The 12,064-nt window shown below is 35.0% G+C and overlaps 1 long non-coding RNA gene across 6 annotated transcripts; it reads right to left on the reverse strand.

Annotated features, from left to right (window-relative positions):
• Nucleotides 1-4,283: 4,283 nt before the first annotated feature.
• On the reverse strand, nucleotides 4,284-11,239 carry LOC133180282 (uncharacterized). Of its 6 annotated transcripts, none has more exons than XR_009720311.1 (4): nucleotides 10,681-11,239; nucleotides 6,936-7,798; nucleotides 5,272-6,659; nucleotides 4,284-4,649 (listed from the first exon to the last, which is right to left on the reverse strand). It is a non-coding gene; the product is annotated as an uncharacterized LOC133180282 (long non-coding RNA). The 6 variants fall into 6 exon arrangements; XR_009720310.1 differs by having other exon boundaries at nucleotides 10,566-11,239; XR_009720312.1 differs by having other exon boundaries at nucleotides 5,272-5,420; nucleotides 6,298-6,659; nucleotides 6,936-11,170.
• Nucleotides 11,240-12,064: the final 825 nt, after the last annotated feature.

Consider the following 12,064-nt stretch of genomic DNA (forward strand, 5'->3'; position numbering starts at 1 on the left):
TGCATCAAATTAAAGCATCTTCTTTGTAGTTTTGAAATGTAGCAGTCTCACCGGAAACAAAAACGACAACTTCCGGTTATAAGAGAAAAACTGCATAGTTTGAGCATTTTTCTTTCCTATAAATATCTTTTATACAAAAACCATTTGTAATGATTTTTGGATATGTTATATAAACTGCTAATGTCTACAGTAACTTCCAATATCTTTATGAAATTCACTTCCGGTCGCGTGATTTCCTGTCCTCAAAATGAGAAGTTATCACAGCTAGATCTCAAAAACGGTAAGAGATTAAGACACCAAACTTATGAAATAATAGATCTTGATAAGTTGGGGAATTCCTTGTTATAAGATTGTTATAAGATTGTCCACCGTCACTTCCGGTCGCCACAGGAAATGATAAAAGAAATCGAAAATTTCAACTTTCCTTTTATGCAACTTTTTTTGCATTACTTTTTAGCATCATATTTGTAGTTTTGAACCATATGAGTCCTACCGGAAACAAAAACGACAACTTACAGTTATAAGAGAAAACCTATATGATTTGAGTATTTTTCTTTCCCATAAATACTTTTTATAGATAAAGTATTTGAAATGATTTTTGAAGAAGTTAATCAGACTGCTTATGTCTACAGTATCATCCAATATCTTTGCAAAACTCACTTCCGGTCGCGTGATTTTTTGTCCTCAAAATGAGAAGTTATCATATCGAGATCTCGAAAACGGAAAGAGAAGAAGACACCAAACTTAAAGGAATACTAGATATTGATGAGTGGGCAAATCCAATTGGATTACAGCTGTCACTTCCGGTCGTCATAGGAAGTGATCAAATAAATCGAAAATTTCAACTTTTCTTTTTTGAATCCCTTATGGCATAACAGTTTTGCATCTTATTTGCTGTTTCGAAATATGTCGATCACTCCCACCGGAAACAAAAACGGCAACTTCCGCTAATATGAGAAAAACAACGTAAATTTGAGTATTTTAATCTCCAATAAATATCTGTTATAGAAAGAGAATTTGAAATATTTTTAGATATATTATTCAGACTGCTACTGTCTATAGTAAGGTCAAATATCCTTGTAAAATTTACTTCCGGTCGAAAGATTTCCAGTCCTTAAAATAAGAAGTTATCATAGCTTGATCTCGAAACAGTAATAGTTCAAAAAACCTAACTGATATTATTAATAAACCTAGAGGAGTAGGAAAAAGATATAAGATTAAATGCATCAGCATTCTGGTTTAAAGAGATAACATCTTTATTTCGATGTTTAACTTTCCCATAAATATCACTTATAGCCGAAGTATTTAATATATATATATATATATATATATATATATATATATATATATATATATATATATATATATATATATATATATATATATGAATAGCTGCAGAACTGTAGCTCTCTGCTTGAGAAAATTCGGACAGATAGAGCAGAGAGCTACAGATCCAAGCGTTGTAAAAACCTTCGATTTACGCCGACCTTTTTTCGTCGCTCATTATGGGTATTTTTTTGTGTATTTTATACTTCCCCAAGCTTTGGAAATAATTTTAAATGGTATTTAATAATTATTCATACATTCAACTTCAATTCCTGATCATTTAATTACTTACCTCTCAACGCTAACAAATGGCTGTTTGTGGTTACGGACGTCGAAATGGAACTCTTTAACCGACATTACAAAACTATATACAGGACTGTTTCGGACCGTTAAAAGGTAAACAAAGGTCAAATATAAGAGTTAAAATACGTGGACTGTTATAGGATACCATTCTAGAAGCATGAGAAAGATTAATCTACACGAAATAAATACCTAAAGTAGCGACAAAAAATCGTCGGCGTAAATCGAAGGTTTTTACAACGCTTGGATCTGTAGCTCTCTGCTTTATCTATCCGAATTTTCTCAAGCAGAGAGCTACAGTTCTGCAGCTAATATATGAAAGGTACTCATAATCAAAATTCGATTATCGTGTAGACTTGAAAATTGAAGAGTTGTGAATTACCTGCGTTTTCATCACAGCGCGAAAATATATATTCCGTAAAACAAGTTTACAACATGAAAGATATACACATTCGTTATAATTATATACTTAATGTCAACAGTTTTATATTCGGAACTACACATTTGGATGTTTGACATATCTATATGAAGAAAATGAAACTGATATCACTACAAATTTCAATTATTTGGATCTACAATTCAAAAAATCATGTTTACAAACATACAATTTGTACAAGCCTGGATTTATGAAGACGATTACCCTCATTACGAAAATTATTATTCTTGTCATTATGGGTATTTCCTGTGTGGACAGAGTGGTGGATCTGTGTGGTTTTTATGTCACGTCATATTAAAATAGCAGGTGCGTGCTTAAAAAGATAACAAGGAATAGATATGTAAAGTATGAAAGCTTAACCCTTCATATTAAAAGTTAAGGTCAAGTTTTTTTTTTAAGTAGGTCAAATACAGAAGGTCAAAAATCTTGTTATCCAATGAAATGTGTTGTCACAAGGAATAAATGTGTGACGTATGAAAGCCCTGGCTCTTACCATTCAAGTGTTTTTTTAAAGTGGGTCAAACTCCAAGGTCAAAGGGTTTAAGTGCTTGCTATCTAATGAAAGGTCTTGTAACATTACATATGTGAAGTATGAAATCCCAAGCCATAACTCTTCAAAAGTTATAGCCAAGGTTAATTTTTATAAAAAGTGGGCCAAACTCCAAGGTCAAGATCAGAAGTCAGAGTTCTCCAATGAAAGGACTTTTCACAAGGATTACATATGTGAAGTATGAAAGCTCTAATTCTTTCCGTTTTAAAGTTATGGCCAAAGTTTTTTTCCATGAGATGGAAATCTCCCAAGTCATTGTCAAAGTTGTTGCTATCAAATGAAAGGTATTGCCACAAAAAAAAACCTAGGTGAAATATTAAAAAGATAGTATTTACCACTCAAAAGTTATGGCCAAAGTGAAAATTAAAGATGTATGCGTAAAAAGTGGGTCAAACTCTATGGTCAAGTTCAAAATTGGTGGTACCTAAAGAAATGTCTTGTCACGAGGAACAAACCTGTGAAATATGAAACTCATAATTCCAGTAATTCAGAAGTTATGGGCAAGGTTTAAATTTTTGTGATGGACTGACAAACTGACGACTGAGATTTAATGTCACCACGCTTTTGGTTACGATGTTCCCTGCGCTAACAAATTTCGAGAAAACTCGCATATAGATCACAGTCAAGGTCACAAGGTCATTGACCTTGGTGTCTATTTAAAGAACTTAAGGAGGAATGCCACACCAAATTTTAATTTTATAGATCTATTAGTCAACCTTTTTAAACAAAGGTTTCAGCATTGAAAGGCCGATTTTAGCTCTTAATTTTTTATATGATTTTTTTGATATTTTTCCAAAGAAAATGGAAAAAATATGTATGAAAATAAAACATGTTATTTGTGAATATTTTTTAAACTTGTGGATAAAAATCTTTTGAAAACCAGTCATACATGTAACTGGGGAAAACATGTCTGTTAATCATATTTATAAAAGAAATTGAAACGAAATAGCCAAATTTTAAATAAATTAATCATTTAAACTTTGACCAAACTCGATCAAAATTTAACCGACTCCAACCATGAAAGTACAATTAATGGAAATAAATAACATTTCCCCAGCAACACTAATCTTATTAGGTGTAAAAAGGGTCAAAGATTATTGAGCTTGACAATCAAGTAGATTTCTTCATTGTAGCTACATGAAAGAGGCAATAAATTAGTATTTTATTCATTCTGTGTTAATTTTGATCGGGATCAGTTTTATTTTGATTGGGTTAGTCCAAATATTAAAAAAAAAATGATTCTCTAGAATTTCTCAATTTCTTTTCAATTTCATTTTAAAATATGATTAACAAACATGTTCTCCCTCGGTGCTTAAAAATATATCTAAATCCAGGAATCCATTTTTTGTTTGCGTCATCTCATTTTTCATCTGCCCTTAAGCCTTTGGTGCAGGTGACAAAGCTAAGTTTAATAGAAGTACAAGAGAAAAGAATGTCGTGTCTGTAATCCCAATATACATCCCAATTTGGCTTTGTTGTTCTTGAGAAGATTTTTTCATGTATATTCCTTTGTAAAATATTGTTAACTCATATATATTCACTACCTGTGGATGCTTTCATATCAAATGGGTCAAACATCAAGAAACTCGATTTTCACCAATATCTTAAAACATTCCAGAATATAAGGACCATAACTTTCATAAAAAATACAAACTTGAAATTGATGTGCAAGTCATCTTTATTAAATTAGCATATTATCTATATACATGTATAAAATCCAGAAAACTAATTACATATAATAGTATGTTGGAAAAATAGAATGACTAACAAAAATGGTTATCATTATAAGCCTATTCCTTTTTACGACAGGGTCATTTCTATGTTTAATTAGCACCATAAAATATGGCAAAAGTGAATGGTGAACTTAAAACATCTGCCATTTAATTAAAATCAGAAATCTTTTCAAAAGTTTAACTCTTTCACTCAATGATATTCATTCATTTCACTTTGAAGAAAAGTGGGAAAGATAAAGTTGGTTCAAGGGAGTTGTTCAACATCAACAGCCGTTTCCTTTTTTACTTTTCTTGAAAAACAGTTCTGAAAATAAATTGGACAGATTATTCACAAATAAAGCCGACATTTATTTGTTCGTTTTTTTTTTTTTGTTTTGTTTTTGTCTGATTTCAAGTATTGTATTTGTTATATTATGTTTTTTTTTTAACTTATAACATTGGTGAATATTGGCATAAATTAGCAATACAAATGCATGAGCTTGCAATTGGTCAATACCAGGGATGGCATGGGAATTACAATGCATTTTTTATTGACAGGTAACAATTTACATTCAATATAGAACAAACTGAAAAACAATATAAAATTCATTATGTACGTTATAAAAAGTTTTCATTTGCAATAACGAAGGTTCACTTTTGCCTTTTCTGGCCCTGTGAATATCTGACCCCCCCTTTCTAGATCCGCCAATGAGAATCACTTATAATGTAGATGTCTTATATGCAAATAGAGGTTACAGTATCATAAATATTTTTTGCGATTTTTAAAACTTTTTTCTCGTATCCAGGTAAAACATTTTATTTCGAGTATATTAATAAAAGAACTATTTATTATATAAATAAAAAAAACATGCCAAAGTTCAAAAAGGGTCATAACTATGGTTTCAAACCTCAAAATGTGCCCCATAATAAGGGAGTGAAAATTTTACCTGCACGGTACAACAGACTGTCCCAGCAGATGCATCAGATGGTTTCAGAAACTCCTATAGCTGCGGAAGGGCAGGAAATGCTCGTGCGGCGCATGTGCCACTATCTCCTTAGGCCGAAGGGACCGAAAGTTGAAAGCCCTCCAAAGTGCCTAAATACAAATGAATCAGAACAGTAAGTCAAATTTTGTATAAAACATTTATAATTGAGCAATAGTTCATAAAAATTCTAACAAATCAAGTCTTACTTACCTTTCATATAACTAAATATGGGAAAAAATGGACAATACTAGGGTAGGATACATATTACATACTATTACAAGTAAATAAATGTAAATTAATACATGCAAAGTAAAATGTAATACATGCAGTTGAAAGTCATATAGGTACATAAGAAAAGAAATCAGAAGCATTCATTTCAAAGAATTAAATTTATATGATGTTAAAATTTCTTATGTCTTGTCAGACAGTCTAAGGGAAGTAACTCTAATATGTGCTCTCATGTACTGAAAACTTCCATCTGTCTCAAGCAAATGAAAAATGGTATATTTAGGCTATGTAAATTTAATTCCTTGGTTCTCAGGCCAACTTTCTCCAAAACAGATGCGGGAGGGCGGCATTTTATTTTTCATTTAAATGGCAAAAAATTAGATGAGGGAGGTATTTTTTTAATTTTTAATTTCCGAATTTTCTTAAACATAAAGATAATTTTTTAAATTACAGATATACTTTCTATTTCTGGTCAAAATTACTGCTTTATCCATTGCTTAACAACGTAAATATCGTAGGTAATGTCCTTGAATGTATTTTCAAGCGAAGGAGCCAAAATCTCATTGTAAATTGCTACCGGAAGTGATATTTGAATACTAAACTACAAAACAAATGAGGTCGGAAATTATTTTCCCGGATTGGTCTCCGCAATATCAACTTTTTATTTTATCAAAAAAACAATAAAATCAGCAATGCGGTTACCTCAAAACAGATGCGGGCGGGCCTGAGAACCAAGATTTCAATTTTATTTGGCCTTACTAAGATTGGCTAATCAAAATTCCTATTTACTGCTACACCTTGAGAAAACAGCCGAGATCTGGAATGAGGTGATCTCTCTCCACCTGCAAGGGAATACGGGGTGCGATGGAACGCTTGAGTGAGATCTGGCATTTGATGAGAGGCGTGGTCTGGGAAGCCGGATGGGCCTTCAATGTACCAAGTGTCTATATGTATCAAGGCGGTACAATCTGTATGAGGAGGTAGAGACCAAATCCCCAGGTAGGAAAGCTGCCACTGTTAACTATGTGCTTCAAGTTGGCCTTAGTCAAACCCCTATAGGCAATGATGGAATGAGGAAAATCTTTCCTTCTACCAACACTCCCCCTCCTACGAGAAAGTCTCTACAAAAGACATCAAACAAAATTATGCCAATTATTGGAAACCTTAACGAGGCTGACATGAGTAACCGGCTGGTGGATGTCAACACTCTAAGGGGAAGTGGCTCCCCACATGCCATCCCTGTACAGTGCGATGGCATGTACAATAACCCCTTGTACTCGGGGGTGGGTGAGACACCCTTCCAGTCAGCGACACAGACTGTATACTCATTTGCCGAGAATGTCACAACAAGACATCAGATGATAAAAAAAAAATTTGTTCAAAGCATGGACACTTACTTGATGAGGGCACTTCAAACCATCAGTGTAGTCCTGGGGGGTGTGTGGGGCAAATCTACCCATGCACCATACCATTCAGGATGACTTCACTTGGACTCGGGAGGGGATGGCGGAACTCCTCTGCAAAGATGGACTCAAGGTAATCATTGACATGGACAGCTCTGTTGGTTGAGCTGCAGATTCCCTCTATAAGGACAATCTGCTGCAAAATATCCCAGTTCACTATATTGACACTCGACACTTGTCCAAGTCAATCAGAAAGTCAATTAAAAGAGATCAGAAACTTTCAGAGGTTATGCCAAAGAGAACCAATTAAAGCAGAAAAACACCAAACTTTTGCATAATTTTGCCCTAGATGCTGTTGACAGATGTACAGCTGAGATTAATCAAGCTCATGCAGTACATATGCTGGAGATGCAGATAAATTAAAAAACAAGCTCTCATATGCCAAACTTGCAATTGTGAAATGTTACATGGGAGACCATGCATCATGCAGAAAACATTCTCTGGTGTGCAAAGGGAAAGTAATAAATAACTGGGTTAGCAAGATTTCTTATTTAGGTCAAGGTTTTACAATACCGTCTTCCACGGAAAATGAGGCAAGGCTCCATGCCTGCATCTCTAAGAGGTTGTCTCCAGCTGTACTGGACAGGACGATCAAAAACACCAACTCGCAAAAGGTTGAAAGCTTCAACAGAACTCTGCGACGATCCCTGCCTTGAAATGTTACTTTCACAAGAAACTTTGCTGGTCGGACCCACAGTGCAGCTCACTCATCAAATCATGGTCTGGGCAGCCCACTCCAAAGTCTCTGTGCAGGGGTTGGTGTCCCCATCCCCACTGGTGGCCAAGTGGACCAGACCCTGAATAAAATAAAAAAATGAGCATGAATAAAATAAATCGTATCAGAAAACTCAATCGTATAAAACAAAAAGGGTAATTAAACGTAAGATATTATATAAACTTTAAGAAGAACATCAGGAAGAAGTAAAATACAAGAAAAACATGATGTTAGCTGAATGCCCGAGGCAATAAGAGAAATCCCCCTGAACACAATTATTCGAAAACAGGAAATAAACAAGTTGATATTCAAAAAATATATTTTAAATTACTATAAAAAATGCATTTAAGGTGGTGAGCCCCACAACAAAACCCCTGGTCCTTGCAGTGGATCCTCTCCTGGTTAGTTGCATGCGGCTCCAGAGTAAGGTGCATCGGGTCGATGCATAACTTCTCATGGCAGAGATAACTGACCTCCAGGCCTGCAAGTGCAAACTGCGACCTAGTCTGTCTCTTCTCTTCCATAAGAGCTACCTGATGCATCCTCTCGACTGTACTGCCCTCCTCCGGCCAATTTACCCTCATCTTCCAATACCCATTTCTAGCCCTCCCCCTTGTCCAAAGCCAGCAACCCCCAACCTTTTCACTTAATGAGGCTAATTTCTCCTTCAGGGTCTCAAATATATCTGGCATTATTCTTAGCTTACTCGATAGGGAAAAGAGTACCAATTAATTTCCTACAGAACTCAATACAAATCTTAGGCCCTCTGAGTACTTACCTATTGTAATTTCAGACATATCCTTGGTATCATTGGAAAAATTTTTCTTTGCACTTACAAAATATACTGAAAACAAGAGGCCCAGGGGCCACAGCGCTCACCTGAGCACATCAGCTAGGAAAAAACACATATCAGATCAGAACTGAAAGTTAATTTAAATTGGGGGGGGGGTGAATTTTAACCCCCAAGGGGATCATAATTTGAACGAACTAGAATCTACATTACCCGAGGATGATTCCATACAAATATTACTAATCCTGGCTTTGAAGTACTTGAAAAGAAGATTTAAAAGGGTTTCCCTATATATTTCTATGTAAAACTTTCGTCAGCTATTTTTGCCACACCCTTACCCCGGGGTCATGACTTGAACAAACTTGAATCTACACTACCTGAGGATAATTTCACATGAGTTTCATCTTTCCTGTTTTAATGGTTCTTGAAAAGATTTTTCCTATATATTCCTATGTAAAACTTTGATCGGCCATTTTGGCTCCGCCCTACCCCCGCGGGTCATGACTTGAACAAACTTGAATCTACACTACCTGAGGATGATTCAACATGAGTTTCATCTTTCCTGGCCCAGTGCTTCTTGAGAAGAAGATTTCTAAAGATTTTTCCTATATATTCCTATGTAAAACTTTGAACAGCCATTTTGGCCCCGCCCTACCCCCGGGGGCCATGACTTGAACAAACTTGAATCTACACTACCTGAGGATGATTCCACATGAGTTTCATTTTTCCTGGCCCAGTGGTTCTTGAGAAGAAGATTTTTAAAAGATTTTTCCTATATATTCCTATGTAAAACTTTGATCGGCCATTTTAGCCCCGCCCCACCCCCGGGGGTCATGACTTGAACAAACTTGAATCTACTCTACCTGAGGATGATTCCACACGAGTTTCATCTTTCCTGTTTCAATGGTTCTTGAGAAGATTTTTAAAAGATTTTTCCTATATATTCCTATGTAAAACTTTGATCGTCCATTTTGGCTCCACCCTACCCCCGGGGGTCATGACTTGAACAAACTTGAATCTACTCTACTGAGGATGATTCCACATGAGTTTCATCTTTCCTGTTTCAATGGTTCTTGAGAAGATTTGTAAAAGATTTTTCCTATATATTCCTATACAAACTTTGAACGGCCATTTTGGCCCCGCCCTACCCCCCGGGGCCATGACTTGAACAAACTTGAATCTACTCTACCTGAGGATGATTCCACATGAGTTTCATTCTTCCTGGCCCAGTGGTTCTTGAGAAGAAGATTTTTAAAAGATTTTTCCTATATATTCCTATGTAAAACTTTGATCGGCCATTTTAGCCCCGCCCTACCCCCGGGGGTCATGACTTGAACAAACTTGAATCTACTCTACCCGAGGATGATTCCACACGAGTTTCATCTTTCCTGGCCCAGTGGTTCTTGAAAAGAAGATTTTGTTAAAATGCCATTAATTTTTTTAAAAATCATGATTATCTCCCCTTAGAAAAGGGCGTGGCCCTTCATTTGAACAAACTTGAATCCCCTTCACCCAAAAATACTTTGTGCCAAGTTTGGTTGAAATCGGCCCAGTGGTTCTTGAGAAGAAGATGAAAATGTGAAAAGTTTACGACAACGACAACGACGACGACAAAGACAACAACAGACGACGGACAAATTTTGATCAGAAAAGCTCACTTGAGCCTTCGGCTCAGGTGAGCTAAAAATATAGGGTCCCATGGCGTTTATAGGTCAAAATGGCCCTTTTCTGCAACTTTGAGAGATCGGCAGTAAATAACATGTTATGTCAAAAATCAATCCCCACTCCTAAAACTTCCCCTGGCTTTTCTATACTTTCTATAATATTTCCCCATTCCATCATTCATTTCAAACATTAATATTTTTACTTTAAAATTAAGATAATTACTTACCTGAATTTAGCCAATCAGATAATGCCTACCCATTCAGTACTCGACTCTACATGCGCCACAAATAAAGCCATGTGCACATCCAAGGTTTGGTACTCTCACTCCTATACTCACATTGTTACCTACCTTGGAATTAGTCAATTTAGTAATTTTTAAAGACTTTAAGCTTACCCGAGTACATGTATGAAATTTGAGTCCTGCAACCTCAGCGTCTTGGGTACTGTGACCTTCTGAACTGATGACACCCTACTGCGGCCAACTGTGTTAGACTAAGATAATTACTTACCTGAATTCAGCCAATCAGATGATGCCTACCCATTCAGTACTCAACTCTACATGTGCACATCAGAGGATTTGGTACTCTTATTGAAAGAAAGCAAAGAACCAAAGATCCATAGCTACCTTACAGACGATTCGGCCTACTCAAGTATTAAAAGAAAATCACTTGTTTCTACTTATAGATTATACACAAAGCTTTTCAATTCAAAATCAAACTCCATGTATGTAATCATTTGTGAACCAGTGTTATATTTTCAAAGTTGCAAGTTTGTTGCATGACAGTAATTTTACTTGCTCTAAACAAGATTGTTTGAAATTTTAAAAATAATACAGGCTAACAGCTATGACTTTGGGTTATTAAAATAGTTTAAGACTGTTTTCCCCAAGATACTTTCAATATGCAATGTTGTATTATATATCTCTTTTAAAAATTATTTATACATGTATTTATAAAATGAAAGAAAACATAGGAAAATGCACACAGAGAAAAAAAAATCATAATTAAGTAACACGCACTGTGAGACTCGAACTCAAGATTGTTATGTCATCAATCCAGCATTTTTTTTTTTTATCTTTTATGCAATGTTGTATTATACATATCTTAAAAATTATTTAAACATGTATTTATTAAATAAAAGAAAACAAAGGAAAATGAACACAGAGAAAAAAAAATGAAATCGTAATTAAGTAACGTGCACTGTGAGACTCGAACTCACGATCGTTATGTCTTCAGTCCAGCAATCATACCACCACGCCAGGAAGTCTTGATAACCAAATGGATAAAATTGAGACAGATGTGTTTTTCTGGTTAAGGGTGGTCTTTTCCTACAGTTTGTCATTGTTTAGGGGGGTACCTCAGTATTTACTACATTCTCCATATAAACTGAACAATTTTTATAACTATTATATTAGGGAACTATTAATAATTGAGTATTATTTTTGTGTGAGTTGCTTTAAAGCATGTATAAACTAACATTGTATGACAAAATTTTGGTTAAGGAAAGTATTTAAAAAATCACTACTAGAGTAGGCGAAAGTGACTATCAAATGAGCTATGGCTCTTTGATCTTAAATGGGCGACCAAAAAAAAAGTTATTGGGAAAAGCCAGAAAATTTGTGGAAGGAAGAATGACAGACAGACAGACAGAGTGATTACTATAGGGCACCCACAAATCCTTGCGGTGTCTTAATTAAAATTGAAAATTCTGTAAATTTTATTAAAAACTACTCCTTTAGTTGCAATCTTATTGCAATATGTATATTGCCAGAAAAAAGTGACTTAATCAAGGATTATTATTCTAATTGCTGTTTTAATGTTTGAAGAACAAACTGCTACTTTTCTCTTAGTTTGTTATAAGTATAAACCAGTAAAGCTACAGTCTCAACAGACA

This window comes from Saccostrea echinata, unplaced genomic scaffold, assembly GCF_033153115.1.
Source record: "Saccostrea echinata isolate AGI-Se365-2 ecotype Australia unplaced genomic scaffold, CSIRO_AGI_Sech_v1 ptg000006l, whole genome shotgun sequence".
Classification (NCBI taxonomy): domain Eukaryota; kingdom Metazoa; phylum Mollusca; class Bivalvia; order Ostreida; family Ostreidae; genus Saccostrea; species Saccostrea echinata.